The sequence below is a fragment of the Herpailurus yagouaroundi genome, unplaced genomic scaffold (genome assembly GCF_014898765.1).
Source record: "Herpailurus yagouaroundi ecotype Mexico unplaced genomic scaffold, PumYag 159, whole genome shotgun sequence".
Lineage (NCBI taxonomy): Eukaryota > Metazoa > Chordata > Mammalia > Carnivora > Felidae > Herpailurus > Herpailurus yagouaroundi.
The window spans coordinates 70,727,978-70,753,104 of NW_024412400.1; the positions used below are offsets into that span (position 1 = coordinate 70,727,978).

General features: G+C 38.6%; 1 long non-coding RNA gene across 1 annotated transcript in view; it reads left to right on the forward strand.

Annotated features, from left to right (window-relative positions):
• The first annotated feature begins 537 nt into the window (after positions 1-537).
• The window catches only part of LOC121034014 (uncharacterized), a 30,621-nt gene continuing 6,031 nt past the window's right edge, over positions 538-25,127 (forward strand). Inside the window, exons 1-4 of the long non-coding RNA XR_005792251.1 lie at positions 538-652; positions 3,045-3,123; positions 12,944-13,021; positions 16,575-16,766. This is a non-coding gene — a long non-coding RNA (uncharacterized LOC121034014). The remainder of the gene's footprint in view (positions 653-3,044; positions 3,124-12,943; positions 13,022-16,574; positions 16,767-25,127) is intronic.

The following is a 25,127-nucleotide window of genomic DNA, read 5'->3' on the forward strand; positions in this document are numbered from 1 at the left end:
TGGAATTATTCAGCCATTAAAAAGAGTGCAATCTTGCCATATCTGGCAATGTGGATGGGCCCTGAGGATATTATGCTAAGTGAAGTAAGGTAGATGGAGAAAGACAAATACCCGATTTAACTTATATGTGGATTTTAAAAAACAAAAACAAGCAAGCAAACAAAACTTGTATCTCTTAGATACAAGAACTGATTGGTTGTTACCAGAGGGGAAGTGATAGGGAGAGTGAAATGGGTGAAGAGGATCAAGAAGTACAGACTTCCGGTTATAAAATAAATAAGTCATGAGAATGTGTAACATTGAGAATATAATCAATAACATTGTATTAATTTTGTATGGTGACAGATACTAGACTTTTTATGGTGACCATTTTGCAATGCACACAAGTGTAGAATCAGTATGTTGTGCTCTTGAAACTAATATAGTATTGTATGTGAATTAAATCCCAATAAAAACAAAATTGTGAGAGAAGCCTAGAGGTTTACCTAAATTATTAACTAATTTAAATCTCTATTTCTATTTTGCTGCAGGAGGAAATCCACTTGTAGTGTCTCAGCCCATGGACCAATGTCATATTGACTGAATAAAACAATTTGGCTTGGAGGGAGTTTGATACATGCTGGATGAGAAAAAGTGTCTAAGCAGCTTTGAGGTTGGTCAAACTTGGATTTGAGTCCCCACTCCAGCAATGATTTTTAATGTACACTTGGTGAAGTTGCCGACCCTTTCTTGAATTTGATTTTCTCTTCCTTTATAAATGGGGTTCTATGGGGTATTGTATTAGTTTCTTCTGGCTTTTGTAACAAATTAGTACAAACTCCATGCCTTAGTAAACCCAGAAATTTATTCTCTCAGAGTTCTGGAAGCCAGAAGTCCAAAGTCAGTATTACTGGGCTAAAACCAAGGTGTGGGCAGGATGATGCACCCCATGGAGACTCTCGGGTAGAATTTCTTTTGCATCTTCCAGTTTCTTGTGGCTATTGGCATCTCCATTGCTTGTGACCACATCACTCTAATCTTTGCTTTCTCTTCTTTTGTCCATATGATCTCTTTGGCATCTTTCTTATAAAGACACTTGTGATTGCTTTTAGTACTAACCCAGATTTTCAAAATAATTTCAGGGCCCCTGGCTGGCTCAGTTGGAAGGGCATATAACTCTTGATCTAAGGGTTGTAAGTTTGAGCCCCATGTTGGGTGTAGAGATTACTTTTTTAAAAATCTTAAAAAAAAATAATCTCACCATCTGAAGATCCTTAATTTAGTCATACCTGCAAAGACCCTATTTCCTAATCAGGTAACATTTACACTTTCCATAGATTAGGATGTGTATATGTTTGGGTGGGGAACATTTTTCAGCCCACTAAAGGTATCCTCTTTGGGTTGATATTACAATGTCTGGCATATTTTATGAATTCAGAAACCTTCCCTTTCCCATTACTTTTCCCTCTCTTCCTCCAAATTTCCATAATTATCCTCTGCAGCACCACCTTCCACCTCTAAGCAAGATAAAAGTATAAAACAGGCTATGCCTGCCCTTGACATCCCTATGCCTTTCAGTCTTTCCTTTCATAATTAGTCAAAAACATTTCTTTAGGAATCACTAAATGCAATGCCTTAGACTTTAGGTGGCATAGAAGAAGCAGAAGCAGAAGCAGAAGCATTCCCTATCCACAATAACTTATACTCTGGGGTGGGAGATAGGTAATTAAACAAGCACTTGTAAAGTAAGGAGGAAGAATTTATGGCTTACACAGAAGTATCTGCAATGCACAGTAAGTTAATAAAGGAAACAATGATTGCTACTGAGAGGTAGAGGCCAGAGAAAGTATCTTGGAGCCAATGAAATTTGAACTGGGCCATGAAGATAAGAAGGATGCCAATGGGTTAACAATGTTGAAAGAGTTTTCCAGACAGGGGAAAGACACACAGGAGAAAGAGCTCTCTCTTATTTCTCTGGAAAATCACTATCTTCTCACTTCCCTCTGGCTGCCTTAAACATTCCCCCTGGGTCAACCTATCAAAACCTGCTTTCTCCTCAGTTCACAATGTGGGAAAATATCCTCTCCTCTAAATCTCCCTCCAATTAGCTGCTTCAATCTAGGTGTTGAAAGGAAAATAATAAGATTAATCTAATTCGCTATATGGTGTGTGTGGCTGATAGCTTCTAAAATCCCCTAGAACAAAAAGAAGAGTTTCTTAACACCAATAAATTTCTTTTGGGATTTTATGCCATGTGTAAAATTATATCCAGGAAGAGTGTGTTCCTAAATCACTTCTATTAAGGAAGATTACTCTAAATGAAGAAAACGATAAGCATAGGAAATATTCCAAATGGTAAAAGTGCCTAATTAAGCAGCAAAGATTTTGAGCTATCGAAGACCACTTCATTATTTTTTATTCTCCATCATGCCAATGTTGTCAGAAGAATTCTGCCTCCCAATTTCATCCCTACCCTACTCTCCAAAAAGAGGAAAGAAAAAAATCATTTTTAATTTTCTCTTTGCATGTTTTAAGAGGCAACTTGGGAAGCAATGGACAGAAACAAATCAGGCACCCCCCCCTTTTTTTTCTCCAGCTAATTCAGAATGAATTGGATTTACACAAGCAACCGTGCTTAAGCAAAACCGTTCCTATGGTTACACAGAAGGCTTTCTAAATGTGGCACAAGATGCAGGCAGCCAAAATGACTTGACTGTTTATGTTAAATATGAAGTCTATTCCCTATTGAAATTTAATGATCTACTAGCTGCATTTTAGCAGCTTGCACCCTGATAAAATTAACATTTCGAATACATTTGGAGAGATAAATTGCTTTAGCAATTGGCGAGTATTCACTCATTTTTATTTGATCACATCAGTGATTCAGTTGAAAGCATTTCCCCCTGCACTATTAGAAATTGGGTCTACAAATTATCCTCATCTCTGGGCCTGCAAGTCCCCAAACACATTTTATTATCTTTTTGCAGGTTTGTTGGTGCCAGATGTTAAACCTAACACTTGGTAAGAGAGCTCGGAAAAAAATATGTATTTTTTTTCTTTTACAGGAACCAGGCAGAGTAGGATCAACACTGTTTTCTTGTGGCACCTCTTGAGCCATTCAGTGGTTCTCAAATATCCAACAAGGTGAGTGAGCAGTTCAGACAGGGTGAAGTCTGTTCCTCACCTCCCCCTGCTTCTCCTGAATGAAAAAGACAATCTGTCTGTTTTGAAAAGCTGACAGGAAATTGGAGCCTGGAAGGATATATTCACTGCATATTTTAGCTGACACCACTCAAATTTGCTACATAAGGGCGTTCCTTGATGTCTGTTAGTAGGAACCTCCCATTCAGAAAAAAACAGAAAATGAAAACAGCCTACAGGATGCCAGCCTCATGTATTTACATATTTAGTTTAATTCAACTAATATTTATTAATCATCTTGTATAGACTAGGCACCATGTAAAAGACTGTGGTTATAGCAATAAAACACATAGTGCCTGAGCACAAAGCTCTTGGTCAAGTAGAGAGATAGGCAATAAATTATGTTATGCCGTGTCTTTCTTCTCAGTAGCAGACTATGTGTTTCTCTAAATCATCTTCACTATCTCACACCAAACATAAGAATTTTACAAAAGATTTGAGTTATCAGAGAAGGATTATTATACACATATCACTTGGAGTACCTCGCTAATTCATTCCCCCTAAATCACTTCTCAGTATAGTCACCCACTGGGAAATCCCTTCTTCCTTCCCTCTTTCCTACAGGCCCCCAATTCATTGGTATCTTTCTCTCTCTTGTGGGACCTCACTGTCAAAACACATTCAGGCTCAGAAAAGCTGTCAGCTTTTCTATCCAGAACCCAAATCTTCATTTTCCAGAGCCTAGGACTGTGAATGTCGAGACCTTAATAGATGAATTATATGAAATTCAGCTGCAATGCACTTAAATCCCTGAAACAGAAATTTATCAAAACTTCTCTAGCCTTTCCTCATTAGAGGCAAAATATTTCATTCTAAATAGCACACTAGACAAGCTGGACATTTAATAGTAGTTTAATTATAATTTATCTCTTGAGATGAATGTACTTAACAAATTTGACACTTGAGAATTTTAATCTGTTTGAGGAAATTTATTTTGAATTGGCAAGTAGAAATACATTCATCACATATTGATTCCCTTGTCATGGTAATTCCCAAATTTAAGTTACCTCTTAGAGCTCTAATTGGTCATTCTAGAAGTGATTAATTACTATGATCATTGTTATTAATATATTTTTTGAAACTTTTAGTAAATTTTCCCTGTAGAACATTCATTGAATAAATAAAAGATGTAAATTTGCCCTTTTATTCTTGAAAAAATGGCTTTAATATCTATTCTTTCAGAATAAGTTGCAAGGGACTGGTATCCAAATATAAGAGACTTATTGAAATATGTGTCTGTAGGCTTGACAGATAATGTCCCAAAGTCTGACAGTGAAATGAGTTTTGAAAGTGATCCATACCTTTTGAGAGAGTAAATCCTAACAAGTCAGTATAGTTCAGAGGAATTTTACTCTGCATTTTATACCTTGCTTTCCCCAAATCTCAATCCTCTAAGAATATAGGGTTTCCTGGAAAAGAATTGATAGTTTGTTAAAAGTAAAGTACTGAGAAGTCTCCCAAAAATCCAGCTTCCACACAATGAATTATTCACCAAAATTCTACTTTCTTTTTTACTGTTTATAACCAGTCCACAAATCCACTAGAATATTGTTTAGATAAAGATAAGAACTGAGCTAAATATAAGTTTCTTTTTCCTGAGAAAATGGATCTTCATACAGAGCTCTGGAATCGTAGAACTTTGATAAAAAAACTGCAGAGTTGGATCTTTGTTATGCAGGAACGACGTTTGTGGGGGATAAAGACTGAGAATAGTTTAGTAGAGGAGTGAAATGATCAAACTTGATTTTGGACAGATGAGGAGAATATTACTTAGCATCTCACTCCTTGACAACATGGGGTTATGAGCACGAATGTTATGGCAAGTCAGAGAGTTTCATGGCTTTAGCTGCAGGAGACAGGTAGGTAACCAGATGCCAAGAAGAGCATACGTCTACAAAAAATTGTTTTTTCAAGAAATGATGAATCATTTTCCAGTCCGAAATTCATGATTTCAGATTCAAACAGGAATGTTTATTATGCAGTATCTTGGAAGACATATATTTGCTCTTTCCATCCTTGTTCTCTGCCCTTTTTATTAAAAAAAAAGTGGGGTGGGGGAAGAAAAATGAATGCCAGATAAATTTTAAAATGATGACTCTAAAATATTGATGCCTCAAGTGCAAATATGAGGAACTTTAATAATTGTTTCCACTATGCAATGAAGGAGATTTAAATAATGTCTTCAAGGGGTAGAAACAGTTAATTTTCCAGGGCTGATTTCCAGAATTCAGGTCAACAATCCATGCATAACATAATGTAAGATGTATTTAAATACCCAAAAGTAATTTCATTAGGCAGTGAACCACAGTGTTGTTCCCGTTTGTTCTTACTCAGAACACACTCACCAGTTCACTCTGCATCCATCACTTTTATTTTGTATCAGATACTCATTGTCTGAAGTAATAATGGATAAGTGATCCAAAGAACAGAGTATTGCTTTGAACTGCTGACACACGGAAGAATGCAGCATTATGCAGGATTGTACTGCTAGCCAAAATACCCATGTTTAGCTCTAGCTCTTTCCAGAAAGCATGCCCTTGTTCCCCCATTTCTGTATATTATGCATTCTTTCTTAAAAAAAATTTCTTAATGTTTTATTTATTTTTGAGAGAAGGCAGGGGAGAGGTAGAGAGACAGGGGAGACACAGAATCTGAAGTAGGCTCCAGACTGAGCTGTCAGCACAGAGCCCAACGCAAGGCTCAAACTCATGGACTGGGAGATTATGACCTGAGCCAAAGTCAGACGCTTAACTGACTGAGCCAACCAGGCGCCCCTCTGTATAATAGGTATTCTACAGTGAGTGATTAAAAATGGAAGTTTTTCTCATTTTGTTCAATAGAATGGGAAATGGTATATGATATATTTAATTTTAATCATACTACTCCGTAGACACATTTTTAATGAACTGTGTTTGAAAGGCTGCTTTTTATTTGTTTAGTGTAAAATATCTTGAAATAGTAACTAATATGAGACAAAAATGAGACAGTGCTTTTGTATTTTTATGTCAATTGTTTGGGATGCAAACTTACATTATGTAAAATTAAAGTCCTCGGGGGCAGGGGGATCTATCTCACCCAAACACCACTGACTAATCAACTAAAAATAGAATCAAAGAAGCCCCTTCTACTTTGCAAGATCTGGATTTGTGGTTATTTTCTAATGACCCACATTCAGCACAACGGCACAAACCCAGGGGAAATCTGTATATGACATGAGACCAGTTGCATGAATGTTGTGGCAAAATGGACATAGTTTACTACAGAAAACGGAGAAGACATTTTTTCCTTGTTGCCACAGAGGTAAAAATGTGTGTGTGTGTGTGTGTGTGTGTGTATCTGTGAGTGTATGTCTGTGTCAGTATCTGTGCATATGCGTGTGTGTGTGTGTGTGTGTGTGTGTGTAGATAGATACAGATATGTGTAGGCATCATTTTTTTTTAATTTTTTTTTTAACGTTTATATATTTTTGGGACAGAGAGAGACAGAACATGAACGGGGGAGGGGCAGAGAGAGAGGGAGACACAGAATCGGAAACAGGCTCCAGGCTCTGAGCCATCAGCCCAGAGCCCGACGCGGGGCTCGAACTCACGGACCGCGAGATCGTGACCTGGCTGAAGTCGGACGCTTAACCGACTGCGCCACCCAGGCGCCCCTGTGTAGGCATCATTTTTAAGAGATGCAGATTGTAGATGTAGTCTTGAGTTCAGGGAGGAGATAGTGAAGACCATGACTAGTATGGAGTTGTGTGAGCTCTTCCCTTGGCACACGGTAAGACACACATTTTGGTTTTTGCTGCCACTTGTTTGCATAAAATATAGGGACTATGTCTGTGTCTTTGATGATTTGGGAACTTGAATTTTGGACAATAATATGGTACCCCATAGCCTAGATCCAAGTTTTAGTTTGCAAGCTAAACAGAAGACCCTGAATGTGAGAGGAATGGGGAAAAGGCCAAATTACAACTGTTGCGTCAAGTGGGTGGAATGAAAAAGGATGTGCAGCATTGTAAAATTGCATGTGTAGCTGAAAACTACTGGCCTCTAGCCTTAAAGTTGTGGAAGATTACATAAAATGCATTGTTAACCTCATGGAATTATGCCTGACTTACTAAATATGAGTATTATAATTTGTCTTTCCAATCCTAAAAGTTCAATGTGTCCATTATTCCATTGTGGTTTCTTGAAAGTTCTTTCTAGTTGAGTTATAGACAATGGCTGCTGTTCTATATTTATACTTATGAAAAGTCAGAAACATTCCCCATCAATGCTTTGAAATTCCCTGGCTATCTTCTAGAAAAATACCATCATTTGCAATAACAAAAGTCACTAGGTTTCAATCATAAAAACTTATCTCTTGACTTCTGACATCAGTTATAATTTCAGTTGGATGTTTTGCTGCATGATAAGATGAAATGAATATAATTAATTTTAGTGTTGATAATGTTGAAATATTTGGAGGCATTTTCCTGTGAAACTAACTTCCTTTCAGCACCCAATAGCTACTATTTTCCATTATGGTAAAGAAAGTTCTGTTGGCCTTTATAATTAGGAGAAAATGACACTACTGCCTTCCCATCACAGGAGGATTCTTACTTGTTTCTCCATTAGTGTGAATAGATTTTCATTGATCCATTTGCACTCTGTTACTTTGTCTCTCCTGTGGTTGCAGGCACTGTTTCTGAAACTTTCACCAGGGTAGAAGGAGAAGTGTAGATAGCTGAGTACTACCACATGCTCTGCTGGAAAGTGACCTGGCTCTGACATTTTCCAGTTATCTGGATAAGTCACTTAACCGGTCAGGCCTCAGCTTTCTCCTCTCAACTGAGTTACTTGGAATAGATTATTCTATGTCCATATAGAATTTTTTAAAAATGTATGTGAGCCATATTTTTGCCTCTCCCTTGCCCCAATTTTATTAAGAAAACCTTCATACATAAAGAGAGATAAAAGAATAATAAAATGATCAGTTATACATCCCTTACCTATATTTAAAAATTGTTAATAATTTCCCATTTGTTTCTATTTTCATGAAACATTTAAAAGTAATTTGCAGACATCATGACACTTTACTCTTAAGTATTTCAGCATGAATCTCCTAAGTGTACCATTCTCCAACATCACTGTAATACCTTTATCACAACTAAAAAAAAAAAAAAAAGTAACAATAATTACCTAATAGCTTTTCTTATGTAAATCAAATTCAAATGTCCCATCTGTCTCAAAATTGAATTTTCTATTCCCTTTTGCCCCACCTCCACTTAGGATCCAGTTTTTTTTTTTCTTACATTACTTATAGTTGTTATTCATGACAACTTACAGTGTCATAGATTGCATGGGCTTTCACATGATGGTAGTTTTTCATTCAGTAGCAGTTGATTGAAAAAATACATAAATGAGAAAAATGAATGAATGAATAAATGAATGAATGAATGAATGAGGATACCTAGTATCTGGTAGTTCTTTAATATTTCCTTGCTGAATACATGAATTTATTAATATTTTTAGGTGACATTGCATTTTACTAAACACAACTGCAGCTGAATATAGTTGCAAAAAAACAAGACAATTCTGGGTAAAAGGCATTTTTAAGTTCAGTCCACAGACTCTAGTAATCGCTAATGTGATTTTGATCACTTACTATGTACCTGGTGTGGAGCCAAGCACTGAGTATTAGCTCATTTAATCTTCATAACAAGCCCACAGGGTACCATTTTATAGATGGAGAAACTGGGCATGTTAAGTATTTTGCTAATGATTTCAGAGTCCATAAGAGAAATAATCTATATATAAACCTGAGCTTATCACAAATACTATAGTGCTTTGCAAGACAAGCTTGCTGCAGTTCACCCTCAGCCCCATCTAGCAGATAGCCTGGTATCTCTCTGTCCACTCAACTGCCCCAGAAGAACCACTATCAAACACTTAGCTTAATTATTGCTGTGGCTTTAAGGCAACTCATATCTCTGTGAGGAAGCCCTTTGAAATACAAAGGATCAGTGCACAGTTTTTTTGTTCAGAAAGATCTTTGAGCAAGGTCATGTCTGTTTCCTGAATGAATGGGGTTAGGATAGGAAAACTGGAGAGTTTCCCAGCTCAAAGAGAGCCAAGTTTTCACTGTGTCATTTCATTCTTCCCTTTGAAGTAAATTCCCAGAAAATCAGACACACCCATATCCAAACTTAAGTACAAAACACATCCTACAGCCAACTGGCCATGATTCAGGGAGTATGCCACCATTTTGGATTGCCTGTACTTTTCTTCCCTTTCATTAGTGAGGATAATCGCATGTTTCCTGTAACTTCAAAAAAAATGCAGATTAATCCAGTACAGGCATATCACTGTAAAGGATCCTAAATTGTAAAGAGGATAAATCAGAAAAAGGAAGAGATCAACTTTACTAAACATCTGATCCCTTCACAGCTGCAATTCAGTTTGGTCTGTTCTTTCAACCTGCCATTATAGACTCTCTCTTATTTTTGTGGCTTCATTTCCCATGAAGTAAATTTTTATTTAAAATTTTTTTTTAATGTTCATTTTTTTTTGAGAGAGACACAGAGCATGAGTGGGGGAGAGGCCAAGAGAAGAGGGAGACACAGAATCCAAAGCAGGCTCTAGGCTCTGAGCTGTCAGCACAGAGCCGGATGCAAGTCTCAAACTCACGAACCACGAGATCATGACCTGAGCCAAAGTTGGGTGCTTAACTGACTGAGCCACCCAGGTGCTCCATGAATTCTTATTATTGATTCTGTAAGTTAGTGGTCTGCTCACTTAAAATAGCTATATTTATACTCTTAAGGAGAAAGTCCTTTCTAAAAATCCAAGTAGATGGATTGAAAAAAGAAAAAATAGCCCCCAGGAAAATGTCGGGCCAGCAGTTGGCCTTCTTTGTGGAATTAACTTCAAACCTCCTAACACGTTTTATAAACACATGAATGAACTAAATTAAATGTCAACAAAAGTCAAAATTAATCATAATAGTGATCAATACTATGTATGAGAAAGACTTGTTCATATGGATATAAAAGCAGTCTGTGAGACACATATTTTTAGATGCCTTATAAACTAAACTTATGGAGAAGAAATCACACAAGGTTTGACCACAGATGAAATGTGGATCAGTCCCACAACTTTCTAGTCACCTAATTTGTAAGTGCCCTCAATGCCTCCCATTCTGGGCACTCAATAAATACTAAACAGGGCAGCAATTTCCTTTCCTGTCTAGTCAGGGTATCATTATTTCTGTACAGTCTCTGAGCTAGTGAGCACATAGAAAAACACAGTTCACCACAGCTTGAAATATGTCTTTCGCTCTCCCACCTCCTCTTTTCTGTGTGCCTTCAGTTGCTGTAAAACCTTCTGGAAATCTAAGAATGTTAGCTCTCAGTTACCACTTATTAAACCTTAACCTTTCCTCTCCCAAATGCCAAGTCCTAGCAGATATAATCAGCGTATTTTATTCTGCCCTTTCAATCAGCCGTTTGGTGATGTTGATTTGCTGCTAAAGGAAGTTTATAAAAAAAAGAAACCCACTAGCTTTTGAACATGTCTCCGTTCCTTAAGGAGAATGTCATTTTACGTAACTGTGTGTCAGGATGTTGTCAACAGTTGCTTTCTCCATTTTGGAGGTCCTGGGGGAGAGCTCACTTGTAACTTTCACATCTCTTGTATTTATTAAAGCACAAAATACAAATCATTAACATCCAAATATACTTATTACTTTGGCACTGAGCCTCCTTTCATGCTGCTGACCAGCCATCTCTGTCACTATGCACCATGATGCGAGTCCTATGCTGGAACATTCCTTTGGTTTCTAGGATGCCACACCCACTTTCTTTCCTTTTCAGCCTCCTTCATTGACCCCTCCTCTCTCCTCTAAACGTTTAGAGGACACCGAGTCCTCTAACACTAAGTGTTTTCGTGTTCAATTCTCCAGCTTCTCCTCTCTAGGGACATTTGCTCCTTGGGACTCCTCATCTCTCCAGAACTACATATCCAAAACATCTCATTTTTTTCTTTCCATTTTGGAGTTCTGAGCTCCAGATTATTATACTCCTTATTCAACATCTTGACTGAAAATCTGTAAGGTTTTATAGACTTACTACAACAAAAAGAGAATTTTTTATGATTTCTCCAAAAGTACACTTCCTCTTGGGGTGCCAGGGTGGCTCAGTCAGTTAAGTGTCCAACTCTTGAGTTTTGCTCAGGTTATGATCTTGGGGTCATGGGATGGAGCCCTGTGTCGGGTTCCACACTGGGTGTGGACCCTGCTTGGGTTTCTCTCTCCTCTCTCTCTCAAAATAAATAAACTTTTTTTTTTTTAAAGTACATTTCCTCCAGGCTTCCCATTTCAATAAAATCTGCTACCATTCAACCAGTTGGTCAAGCCAATATCATAGGGGCATCCTTGGTTTCTTTATTTCCTTCCTTTTCCATATATACTACAAGTGCTACCATCACTTTCTCTGAAATATATCCTGAAGTTGCTCCCTTCTGTCTCCAGTGATAGGACCCTCACCCAAACTACCATCATCTCTTGCCATTAACTACTGAAGAAACCTCAGGCTGGTTTCTAGCTTCAGTCTTTCCCCTCTACAGTCTGTACACCTGAGTGATTTAAAGCATAGATGCATATAAGATGACATAACTTCCTGGTCAAAACTCTAAAATGGCTTCCCATTAGAAGTCGAAGAAAACACAAACTTCCTGACCATGGCCTACAAAGTCCGCATGGCCTCCCACCTCCCATCCGTTGCCACTTTCCCTTCACTCACTGGGCTGCAGCCACCCTAGCCCACTTGCTTCCCTCCAAACACATAAAGGCCAACCCTGCCTCATGGCCTGGTACTTGCTTCTTTCTCTGCCTGGAACACTCTTTCCTCTGATTTCCACATGGCTCCTCCTTTACATCATCCCGGTCCTTACTGAAGTATCATCTCAGAGAAGTTTCCCCCTTTGAAACTGCCTCTCCCCCCACGTCTCCAGTTAATCTCAAACTCCACATGCTATTTTACTTTTCTTCATGGCACCATTACTGCTTGGACATATTTCATTATTTTTTAAGCAGTCCATTGCTTGCCTCCTCTACTAGAATGGAAGCTCAGTGAGGACAGTGACTTTGCCTATCTTGTTTAGACAAAACGTCCTGTGTCCCCAACATTTGGAATGGTGACTGGCATATGATAGTCACTTAATAATATCTGATGAATAAATGAGTAACCGGTCAGAAGTCCTCCGTAAATAAAATAATCTAATCCATCATGTGACTTGTTTCATTGTTCTTTATGAATTGTGCTATTTGTATATTTGTTTGTTTTTATATTAGTGGTCCACTAATTTCAAAAAGGATATACCCATATTCTTACAGAGAAACCCTTCCTAGAAGTCTGGGTGGATGTGATTTAACAATAGCAAAAAAACAAACGAAAACAAAAACTGTTGGTATTGCTAAAAATTTGGATTTATATTGTCACTCAGTCACCTGAAAAGGCCTATTTTTTTGTCCAAATCTCTAAATGATCATGGCCATGAGGCTTAAACGTTAATGTTCATAGTAATCAGCTAGGGAAACTGGCCGGTAAATCTGGTATTCGGTTCTAAATCTTGATTTGTTGACAAGCCCCCAGGTGATGTTGATGTAACTGCTCCTTAAACAGTTTTCAGAAATACCGGATTGTGGGTTTTGTGATTCCTTTCATAATTTTGAGAAAAATCGATACGTACCTATGTGATTTACCTCAAATTGAGAACCAAATTTTGTCACTTAGGTGCCGGTGCTGGGTTCCCAAAGAGCACATCTTAGTCATGTGAGGCATCTGTCAACTATAGGGGAGCCCAGGTGAGAGGTAAGTTGAAAACAAAAACCTTTTGGAATTCTGTTGCAAGATCGCATGGGGAGTATAGGTAAAGAAGCAGAGACAGAGCCAAATAAACCAGAAGACCAAGAAGACAAGAACAGGAGGACAAAAGAAGGCTAGGAGGGGAGCAGAGATTTTCCTAAATGAGACTAGAGTTCTTCAGAAACTGCCTGGGGCAGGTGTGATTTGCACTGGGGACACCCATGCCTTTAAGACTGATTTGTGGGCAAGAGGAATGGGAGAGGAATGAGGTCTTAGTTATGATTTACAGTTCACTAGTCCCAGCAAATAGGCCAGTGTCACTCCCAGTTTTCAGGCCAACAAGGATAAGGACCTGGAACATGAAAGGATTTAACAATCAAGTTAAAGGTGAGTTCAGATTTCTAGATAAGACACACTTCAAACAGTGTTTATGCTATTTGGATATCATGCTCAGGAAACCAAGTTAGAAAGAAACGGGTTTCCTTCCATTGCCTGGCTAAATAGATAGGACACAAAAGGAAATCCTGATATAGAACTATTCCTGTCACAGGGAGGCATAGAATCCTGAGTGGAAAATGGAACAAACTTTCCATTTTTTATCCCCTCTCGCCTTTTATCCTTTAGCAGAATTTATTGCAGTGATTTGTTTAATTGTCGGTCCTCCCTGTGATGGTGTGATCCCTGGGAGGGCCACCGGGTCTCCTCTTCTCACCATTGTATCCCGTGTTGGTTACAAAGAATGTGCTCAATCCCTGACAGTTACTGGAAGCAATGCCCAAGTGAATGTTTAAAAGAACACAAGACCCTCATATTAGCAAATAAACTATATTGAAGGAAAGATAGGTCCTGACTCACTTCACAGATACTAGATGAGATGCCCTTAAGTCTTGTTAAGGCCACCTACGCAATCATTTTAAAAGTCAAGATTATAATGATAAGCATTAGAATTGCGCTCTTCATATGCACAGTGCACTTTGCAAATGACAACTGCAAAATATCTTGCTACAGTCCTTAAAGCCCAGAAATAGTTATATTTGACGTCTATGCCAACAGAATGGATATATTTAATACACTGGTGGCTAAAAGCCATGTAAAAATTCTCTTTTTATTCCCCACCCCTCACCCTTCTCTCTACCCATGTAAGGGTAGACCTACCTAGGCACCATGGTGCAAAACTCTACCATAACATCACTCCTGGAATTACCTGGCTTTGGTACGTTTGTACATAACTGTTCTAATGCAACAGCGAGAATTCTTCCCCTCCTGTTTATTTCTCTGAAGCTGTAATAAGCAATCCTGTGTGACATTGCCTGTGGAGCGGTTGCCAGGCAGCAGAAAGAGATCTACAGCAGGAGGCGGGAGAGCTGGGGGAAGAGGGGAGAGCCGCAGCGAGAGGGGGAGGGAGAGAGGAGGAAGGGAGGAAGGCTGAGCCGGTGGGGGCTGGGTTCCCAAAGTGCTGAGCCAGAATTCCAGGTCCTCGTCATCCTTCCTGTTCCCTGAGCATAATGAGCCAATAAGCTGAAACTTAGAGGGGGAAATAAAGATGGAAAAGAAGCAGCTGGAAGTTTTCATTAAATAGGGTGTCAGCAATGTTTCTTATCTGGCGAAGAAAGGGTTTCTTATCGTTTGTTTTTTTTTTTTTTTTTTGTTTTGTTTTGTTTTTTTTTTTTTTCTGTTGAACTTTGCTTCTTGGGAAATGCAGCTCTACAAATATCATAAAAGGGCCGGCTTCTCAGTGGGCCTGCTTTGCTGTAAAGCAACAAACAATTAGCACATAATATCTTCCAGCGCTGTGCATAGGGAACATACACATTATAACTTGAAAGGTTTCAACTTCTCTTGTGGCGTGGAACGGTAAAACACAGAGAAATGGTACTCAGCCCTTTACAGAATATGCAGTATCGGGAGGCATCTTGGTGACCGTGAGCCACGAGGTTTTTCAAGGCATTTCAAGAAGCTGGCTCTGTCAGTGTGAGGCTTTGTGCAATTGGCGAAATTGGGAGCCACGGCTGAATCCCATCTCTTGGCTTTATAAGAATCTTGCTCTAATGAGATTAAAATGATTGGACTGGGCTCTGAGCAGAAGGGGTGGGGGCAGATGGCACGCGGGTCCCTCCACGCTGGCCTGGATGTCCCCCAGCACAACGCGTCTTGCCTTTTGCCAGCCTTCCAAGCTGTCTGTGACTCGTTGGATACTCTCCAGTGGTAACAGACAATGATTTTTATTTAGATGTTTGATTATTCTTGTTAATCAAATAGAACCAGAACAGAAGGTTTGTTCAAAACAAACAATGTATTTACAGATAGCTCTATTTGGTGGATGCACAACTTTAAGGCGCTGAAGTTACTAGTCATTCTTCTCAGAAGATGCACACCCACCATCTGGGAGAGAAAATAGGACAAAACATGTTAAAGTGGCAAGATTATTGGAATGAACTTGAAATTAATGTAATGATGACCAAGTTTGTCTTTTCACTTTAGCAGTGGGAGCTAAGGATGGGAGGGGAAATGTAAAATGAGGACGATCGACTGAAAATTGTGAGGAGTAAGAGATGGGCCCTCTCCCCCATCTCCTGTAGCATATTCAAGCTTCTTTCTCCTGTCCAGTGGCCTGGCTTTTTAGTCCCAACTAAGGTCACGAATGAATCAATCAAGATAGTCAGTGATTTTCTGCTCATTTTAGGAAAAAGATAAAGTGTCAGAAGAAAAATACTCCTTAGCCTAAACCACACAGAGATAAAAAGGAGTTACAGACATGGGACGCATCAAAGAGACGGCCTGCCTAAAAGAAGGCACACAAACCAAACCCACCAAGAACCAGGGCTAGATGCAGGGACAATCCTACTCTGCTGTTTCAGAAGGCTAACACTTTTTCCTAAGGAACTGCAAAATATTTACAGACACTTGACAGTTCTCTAGGTAGCACAGTTGGAGTATGGACACTCAAGCTCTCTGGAATGTCTTATGATTGAGGTTTTGTCTATACTGCACAGCAGGAGAAACTAATCAGGGAAGCTGCTGGTTCGCCTGACCACACTGGTTAATGACCGTCTCCAGAGAGCCTCCCTGGAAACGGAAGATGAAATATCACACTATTTCATGTGAAATTGCACTTTTAATCAAAGCAAAAGGGAAAAATACTCTAGAGTCAGTCTCATAGTTGGGCCACAATGGAAATTTCTACCAGAGTCTACAATCACTGTTTTTTACTCTTTATAGATTTTATCTCTTAAAGTTTAATTTTTATTTTATTAAAGTTATGCATGACCTACAAAACGTCAATGGAACTTTTCCTAATCTCTCATAGTCAATAGCAAGGGATGAAAAAATCCACACATTCTAATGAGCGATGGACCTTCTATGCAGGACTTGCCAAGAAGCAGTCCAAACACAATACTGTGACCTTGAAACCACATGCACCTGCAGCCTAGACATGAGAGATTTCTCAGATAATGAAAGGCCATTTCTGTAATAGAGCTGACTGTCCTGTGTGAATGTTCTAGCGTTGCCCCTTAATTTCCTTATTCTTCTCTATCCCAAACCATCTCAAACCACACAGGGAGATTCCATGGGACTTGTGTCACCATGGGAATGGAACATGAGAGGATTCGTAGGGGAAATGGAGTTGTGTCTCCTGATGTTTGGGAAACCATGGGTTTCAAGAAGAGCACCATTTGGCATCATATCTGTCCAAAGTGAACAAAGGCATCATCCTGGACCATGAAGGAGGTAACACAAGAAGATGGAAAATGTAAGTGGTTAAATTTTTATTACTAAGACAAAGGTGTTGGTCCAGTTAAAATTCAAAGTGAAGTACTTTTGTTGGATTTAACTCAGTTGGAACCGATTAGACAGATTCCATTTTCTACGTGCCGATAATAATGCTTAGGGAAGGACTAAGGCATGGAAGAGATCAAACACAAGGCCTCCTTATAAACACACCTGTGCACAGCACTTATAATGTACACATAATAGTCAGCATATCTTTCCTCATGAGGTTTAGATTGTCGAAAAGGTGTTAACACAATTTACAATGGGGTGTGTTTTTTGTTTGCAGTGCAAATAGGAAAGGACTTTTGATCCAAAACCTTCCCAATGCAGAAGCAAGACATAATTTTCAGGGTAGGAAAGATAAAGAAAAATAGAATCTGCATCTCCTTTTGAAGAATCCAGCTCCAGCTGCCAAGAATAACAGCACAAATAGATTCCTGTGAGGGGATAAGCACCTTTTCAATCCTAGGAGCTTTGTCATTTTTCAAAACTAGTGCATTTTTCATAGTTTGCCACAGTGATCTTCAAGTGGATAAATGGATATGGTCAAAAGCAAGTTAATTCCCACCTCATCCCTTTTTTAAGGATAACAGATATCCCCAAAGAGAAGTGGCAAAAGGCAATGGCAGATGAAGAAACTAGAGGCGCAGCCAGAAAATGAGCGGATTCAGAAACCAATTAAAATAAAGCACAGCTTTAAAAGATTCCTTAAGCCATTCACATGTTGCACTACTGGAAAGACAACGGTTGCTCTCAGCCATTCCTTCTTAAATGTTTTGTTTTTGTTTCCAGAAATAACAGGTTTAATTAAATGTGCAGGATACACTCAAGTGATCCAGACTAATGCACCCAGGGATTTTAAAGTCACTTAGAAGATTTTAGAAAGGATTTTGATTTGCCAGGCTCAGATACTAATGAAGAAAGCTGGTCTTCAGGGAAGGAGCATGAATGCCGTGTATGGCTCTGTTACTGCTGTCAAAGCCAGTTATTACATTATTGGGAAAGAATGGTTTTGAAAGTAGCAAACATTAAGTAAACTGGAAAGGAAATTAGCTTTATTAAACTCCTTATATGTGCCAAGGTACTTTCACATGCATTGTTTCAATTAAATCTTAAAACAACCCTGAGGAAATGGATATTATTGCCCCATTTTTAAGATACAGAAGCCAAGGGTTTGAGAGAGCCAGGAATAGTAGGGCATGCAAACCCAGGGCATCTCCTGGCAAATCTACTTCCTTTGCCGTTACACTGGCTTGTCCTCCATGCTAATGAGGATGCATGGTCACTAAATGCTGCCCCCCCCCCACCCCGAGCGAGAGATCAAGGTGCCTAGTAATACACTAAACACATGCTACACTTTTCATTCAAAACAATGATATCCCTGAACAGCCCAGGTAGAACACAATTGTATGTTAAGGATTATAATGCAACATCAAGCCTTCCACAGAATTTAACAGGAACGGTCACAAAGTGTTGACAATGAGATTTACTGAACTTGAATACAAATGCTAGTTGCAGGAATACACGTACTGTGACCTTAAGAATTATTTTTGTATGAGAAGGGAAAAGAGAGAGAGAGCTGCAAGTCACTCAAGACCACCAAAATGTTGCTATTTATCTGTGATTAGAAATTTGAAAACAAACTGTATAAAAGTCTTAAGTTTTAAAAGGTATAAATGCATTAGGCATGCCACAATAATACTGTCTTTTTCTATAAGCCACAAAGATAATGAATGAAGCTTAGCACATACGATAAGTAGGTTGAACTACCTTATGTTTTATTGCTATACAGAATAACACCCTGGCAAGTCACATGGGTGTTTAGCACTGGACTTTAAGTCATGCGACTTGGGCTCCAGTCCTTTTAACTATGAACATGAGAATTTTCGAGCGAATTGGTCTTTCTTGGCTCCAGTTTCCCAGATGTGATATAGAAATACCCTTTAACGTGTATCAGCATTTATGAGGGTGCAGTAAGTGCGTTCACAATATGTGTTTTTAAATGAATTTATAAAACAAGGAGTTGGGTTTGATTTTTTTTCTGAGGTCCCATAATATTCTAACTTTTTATTAACTGGGATTTATTGAACATATCCAAATCCCAGATACTTCCAGAAGAAGCTATTCAAAACAAACTACAAGAATAAACGAGCTTTTCTCAGAGTTCTCTGCCAAGGACACAAAGCATGTCCAACTTTTTCAGCTAAACAAATGTGACTGGAAATAGGATATGAAATGTGAAGAGAAAGGAGGATAGATTTACAAATAAGTTAAAGCATTTACATAAGACTTCCCATTAATAATGTGTTATGTTGTAGAAAGGGTACTGAGACAGGAGCCAGCACATAGATGGGATTCATTTCTGGTTCTAGAACTAGATAGCACCATGCCTTTGACTGTCATTCATTCCCTCTGGTTCATAGTTTCCTGAGCTATAAAATTAATTGCAGCATCATACCACAGAGGTAAAATGAGGGATGGCCAAAATGTCATATAGCCAAGAAAAAGCAGACCTTTGAGGAAAATCCACATTGTGGAAACAAAGCACCATATTCAACCAAACAGAAAAATTGATGCTCACGTCATCATATCAGTGTAGTGAGTAGAGGGAAATTTCCTTTATTACTATTATTATTAGTATTTCCCAATAACTGTATGTTTATCCACGACACAAAGATACACTAGAATGAAAAATATCAGACTTCTTTGAAATTAGCAGGATTATATTCCAAATACTCTTTTCAGCCTGTTTACTTATATAAAAAGTCAGGGTCCAGAATAATTAGGTTGCAGGAAGCTGGGTAAAAAGAAAGCAGAATGAGATGGCAGATACAAATTTAAATATAATCCGACTACTACAAAAAGGAGTGGGTCTGAATGTAGTGGTGTCATAACACATAAAAAACAACCTAAACACAAAACATAGATATGTTTTTAAAATATGAAATATATATGAAAATATTTCATATACATATGTATATATGTATTTCATATACATATGTATATATGTACACACACATATATACATATACATATGTATATATATGTATATGTGTGTATTACATATATATATATATATATATATATATGTGTGTGTGTGTGTGTGTGTAAATGTATTTAAAAATTCTGAAAACTGGTCTCTACTGGGGAAGTTACCAGGACTGGAAATTGGGTGAAAGAAGTGATGTGAAAACGATGTCCACATTGACTACATATACCTGGCAGTGTATAGATCGTGCCTGTGAGAATATATGTATGCATTACACTGTCATCTAAAAATCATTTTAGAGACACTAATAAAAAGAGAAACAAAAAGAGCACGGGCTACAGAGTCAGACAGCACTGGGATTTATCCTAACCCTATTCCTTATTAGCTCTTTATATTTGAATAAGTTAATTAACTTTTCTCACTGACATTTTTCTTATCATAGAGCAGAGATAAAAATACCTTACAGTGTTGTGATAAGGATTAAAGAGAATGTATGTAAAGCACCTGGAACATATTCAAAATTTAATAAATTGTAATCGTTATTATATGAAGAAGATAGATGATACAATCTTGGTTTTATTTTATGGATCAATGAAATAGATTCTCATTAGAACCCTTTATTGCCCGATACAAACGCCCCCTCCTCCTGCCCGTTTGGTTAAAAAGGCATTGGAGGCTTGGAAAGAACAGAATAGATGTTCCGTTCTTCCAGCAGCCACACAGCCCCCTCTGGCAGGTCATGGGATCTGCAGGTTGTAGCAGAAGCATGTGCATCGTGTGGGTCTTTGGTCCTGAGAAACCTGCATCCTTGGAGCGCAGCACAGAGAAGGAGTGACAACAGGAGGAGTATAGACTTTAGGACGCTTTTTACAGCAGAATTCAGTATCTTGTTGCACACTTCACTCTCCTCGTGGCTTTTTCCCTCCTTTCCTCGCTCCTCTTGGAGATGACGTCGGCGGGAAAGAAGAGAGGCTGTGATCTGAGGCAGCTGGTCGTCCCACCAACGAGTCTCGAGTCTCGGCTACACCACCAAGATCAAACCGTGTAAAATGCCTTTCAATCTGGGAGACTATCCTGGCAGGAAAAAGCAAAACACCACAACTGGCACAAAGTGGTCGGGGCTACCTGACCTCCTGCAAACTGTTGGAATGATGACTCAGAAGCAAGGGTGGAAAGGAAGGAAAAATGTTTGGAATATCAAGGCCTGTATAATACATCAGGGGACAATAGGTATTTTTGCTTTTGGTTTTTAAAAACCAACTGATGAAAATGGCCCAAACACCCTGTACTTAAGGAAAGGAGATGATGGAGGAGATGATGAGTGCCCTCTGGAACTCTACGCCTCCCTATTTAGGAATGGGGTCACAGATGTACATTATAATTTCTTATAATTCCTGTGTATTCAGGGTCACCCTTAGCTCATATAGTATGTAAAGAAAAATGCACTTCTTCCTCTGGGCAGATGAACCTATGCCAGGGAGGATGCCTGTGAAAGCAGAATATGGGTTGGATTTCAGCTCCTCTTGTCCCTTTGGTCAGGCACTCTTGTGCAGTGAACAACCTGCATAACACTATGCAGCAGCCCTAATCTCATATACCCAAAGTGCCAATCACTTGCCCCTCTGTTCTGGCACCTTTGTGCAGTGAACAACCAGCACAACACTATGCAATATCCTTCCTTTCTCTTATATACACAAAGTGCCAATCAACCTGGGACAAATGCTGTGTTTTCCTCATCTTCTTGCCTTTGTTTATCTGTTTTCCTTCCTCTGAGCTCAAAACTGGCCAGAACTATGGTGAATGTTTAGAAATTAATCCTCTCAACAATCCTATTAATTAGGTATTATTATCATGTATTTCTTCCAGATGAGAAAAACCCAGCTTCAAGAATCAAATCAGTCACCCAAGTTTGCACAGCTCATTACTAACATGGCTAAGTTTGAACTCAGCTTTGGATAGCTCAGGAGCCCATTTTTTTAAAGTTTATTTTTTATTTTGAGAGAGAGAGAGAGAGAGAGAGAGGGAGAGAGAGGATCCCAAGCAGGCTTCACACCAAGTGCAGAGCCTGACATGGGGCTCAAACCCACAAACCATGAGATCACGACCTGAGCTGAAACCAAGAATCAGACGCTTAACCGACTGAGCTACCCAGGTGCCCCTCATGAGTCCATTTTTAACACCTTTGTCCCTTCCTAACCTCAAGGTTGAATTAACATTCAAGTTCTTTAAAGTGAAATAATTAAAATTTCAGCCATGTATTTGATTTAAATAGAAGGAAGCAACCTCTCTCTAAATATTAATTAAGAATTCCTTTGAGGGGCTACTGGGTGGCTTAGCTGGATGAGCATCTGACTCTTGATTTCGGCTTAGGTCACCATCCAGGATTGTGGGATTGAGCCCCATGTAGGTTCCACGCTAAGCATGGAACCTGCTTAAGATTCTCTGAGCCTCTCCTTCTGCTTCTCCCCTGCTCCTAACACATAGGTATTTTGTAGCTATTAAAAGGAATCTGTATAGCCTCCCTCAGTGATAGTTATGACAATGCGTACTGATTCAGAATTCAAATAATCCTCCCTGCCATCATCTGAGACTCTGAGTTGAACTGACCTCTAGTCCCCTTGTTACGTATTTTTGCACATCAACATGTTGACCCCGTATTGGTGAAGATAGAAATAACCCTCCATGTGAGCTGTTTCTTAACTCCAGGTCCAGGAAGGACAATACACTGTACAGTAAGCTGTTGTAGTTGGAGAAAAATCTCTTCCACACCTTAACTATTCGTCAAAACTTACTCTGACACTGAATTATTAAATAAACTATTGGGATATGAAAAGCCTTGAGGGGAAAAAAAGTCTAATTTCCAACTCAAGATCAAAGAGGCCCACTCAGACAGAAAACAGTCAGATTGCTAGGAAGATGCTTTAAAGCAATTCTCCATCTGGTCTGCTTTTGAAAGATTAGCAAATTAATCACATGGAAGTATGAGCAAACAGAAAGTGTAAAGCCATCCACAACAAACAAACACACAAAAGACATTTGCAAAATGAAATAAAAAGCAAAATGAAGGGAATTGTAGGCCAAACTCTATAACCTAACATACTTTTTTTAACATAAAATGGAAATTTTTAGAAAATACAGATTAATTTATGACACTAAAGAAAGCATTAGGAGAGAGATGGCGGTCACTAGTGCTGTTTGCCAAATATTTTCAGTTCTCCACGTTTCTATGTATGTGATAGGACTGTTTGCAGACCCTTGTAGTCAGGGGGAGTTACAGAACTAGTGTGGACCAATGAATTCAGCTCAGAAGTGATATGTTATTTTAGGGCTAGAGCATTTAACTGACATACCTTGCAAAGCTCACATTTTCCTTTAGCACAAGACTGTCAATGTTTGCTGATTCATCACTCTGAGTCTCCCCTGGGGCTGCTAGGAACAGGACGCCACTATCAACCCAGGACGGTCATGGAAAGTGGGCAAGGAATACATTTTGTCATTTTAAGCAACTGGAATTTTGGTATTTGCTACTGTGGCATCCTAAGTAATCAAACATTAAGTAAGATCAAACAATAATGAAAACAGCAACTGAAATGACTGAGATCATTGTTGAATGTAGTAGTTATTAGAAATATGATATAGGGGTACCTGGGTGGCTCAGTCAGTTAAGCCTCCAACTTTGGCTCAGGTCATGATCTCACAGCTTGTGGGTTCAAATTCTTCATTGGGCTCTGTGCTGACAGCTCAGAGCCTGGAGCCTGCTTCGAATTCTGTGTCTCCCTCTTTCTCTGTCCTCCTCTGCTCGCACTCTGTCTCTGTCTCTCTTCCTCTCACAAATAAATAAACATTAAAAAATTAAAAAAAAAGAAATATGATGTAAAAAAAAAAAACAAAACTCAATAGAGCACATTAAAATGCAAGACCAAAGAGCAAATATGGAAGATGGCACTTGGAAACGTAATTTGTGAAAAATAAGAATTACTAGTAAAGACAAAAATATGGAGGGGCGCCTGGTTGACTGAGTCGGTTGAGCATCTGACTTCGGCTCAGGTCATGATCTCCTGGTTCCTGAGTTCCAGCCCCACGTCTGGCTCTGTGCTGACAACATAGAGCCTGGAGCCTGTTTTGAATTCTGTTTCCCTCTCTCTCTGCTTCTCCCCCACTTATGCTCTGTCTCTCGCTCTTTCAAAAATAAATTTAAAAAAAAGACATAAATGTGGAAAATAATAGATTTACTTGATCTTATTAAATATAAGAAATGAATACTTTGGATAAGAAAAAGCTCATCACATATGAAGGGGAATTATTAAATGTGAAAAGCAACAATATAGCTTACTAGAGTAACACATTAACAAACCAAAAAAAAAAAAAAAAAAGAAAAGTTGCGGGTAAAGCTAAAACTCTGAGATTGGGCAAGTTTATCAATAAAACAGAAATACATGTTAACATTTAAAACAATCTAAGTGTTTCACAAGGGGAATGATTAAATTATGGGGCTTCTCCTTTATGCAGTATTATGGATCCATTAAAATTATCTTAAAGATTAAGTAAAAACAGGGTAAAATATGTATCATATAATGTAAAACTTAAAAAATTGAATCCCTAGATTTTTATTTCGCTGTAAATGTAACTTTTACAAATTTTGCATTTCAAATGGGCAGGAAAAGGAAATTTTAAAACTTGTTGCGCCAGGGTAGTGGAATTAGAGATTATTATCACAATATTTATTATAACAATAAACTATCATAAGCATTTAAGTTAATGCATCAATAGTCAAGAGCATAAAGGCCTCTTGATTTCTTGAAGACTTTATTTATTTATTTATTTATTTATTTATTTATTTTTTGCTTTTTTTTTTTAATGAAATTTATTGTCAAATTGGTTTCCATACAACACCCAGTGCTCATCCCAACAGGTGCCCTCCTCAATGCCCATCACCTGCCCTCCCCTCCCTCTCACCCCCCATCAACCCTGTTTATTCTCAGTTTTTAAGAATCTCTTATGGTTCAGCTCCCTCCCTCTCTAACTTTTTTTTTTCCTTCCCCTCCCCCATGGTATTCTGTTAAGTTTCTCAGGATCCACATAAGAGTGAAAACATATGGTATCTGTCTTTCTTTGTATGACTTATTTCACTTAGCATAACACTCTCTAGTTCCATCCACGTTGTGACAAAAGGCCATATATCATTCTTTCTCATTGCCAAGTAGTATCCCATTGTATATACAAACCACAACTTCTTTATCCATTCATCAGTTGATGGACATTTAGGCTCTTTCCATAATTTGGCTATTGTTGAAAGTGCTGCTATAAACATTGGGGTACAAGTGCCCCTATGCATCAGTACTCCTGTATCCC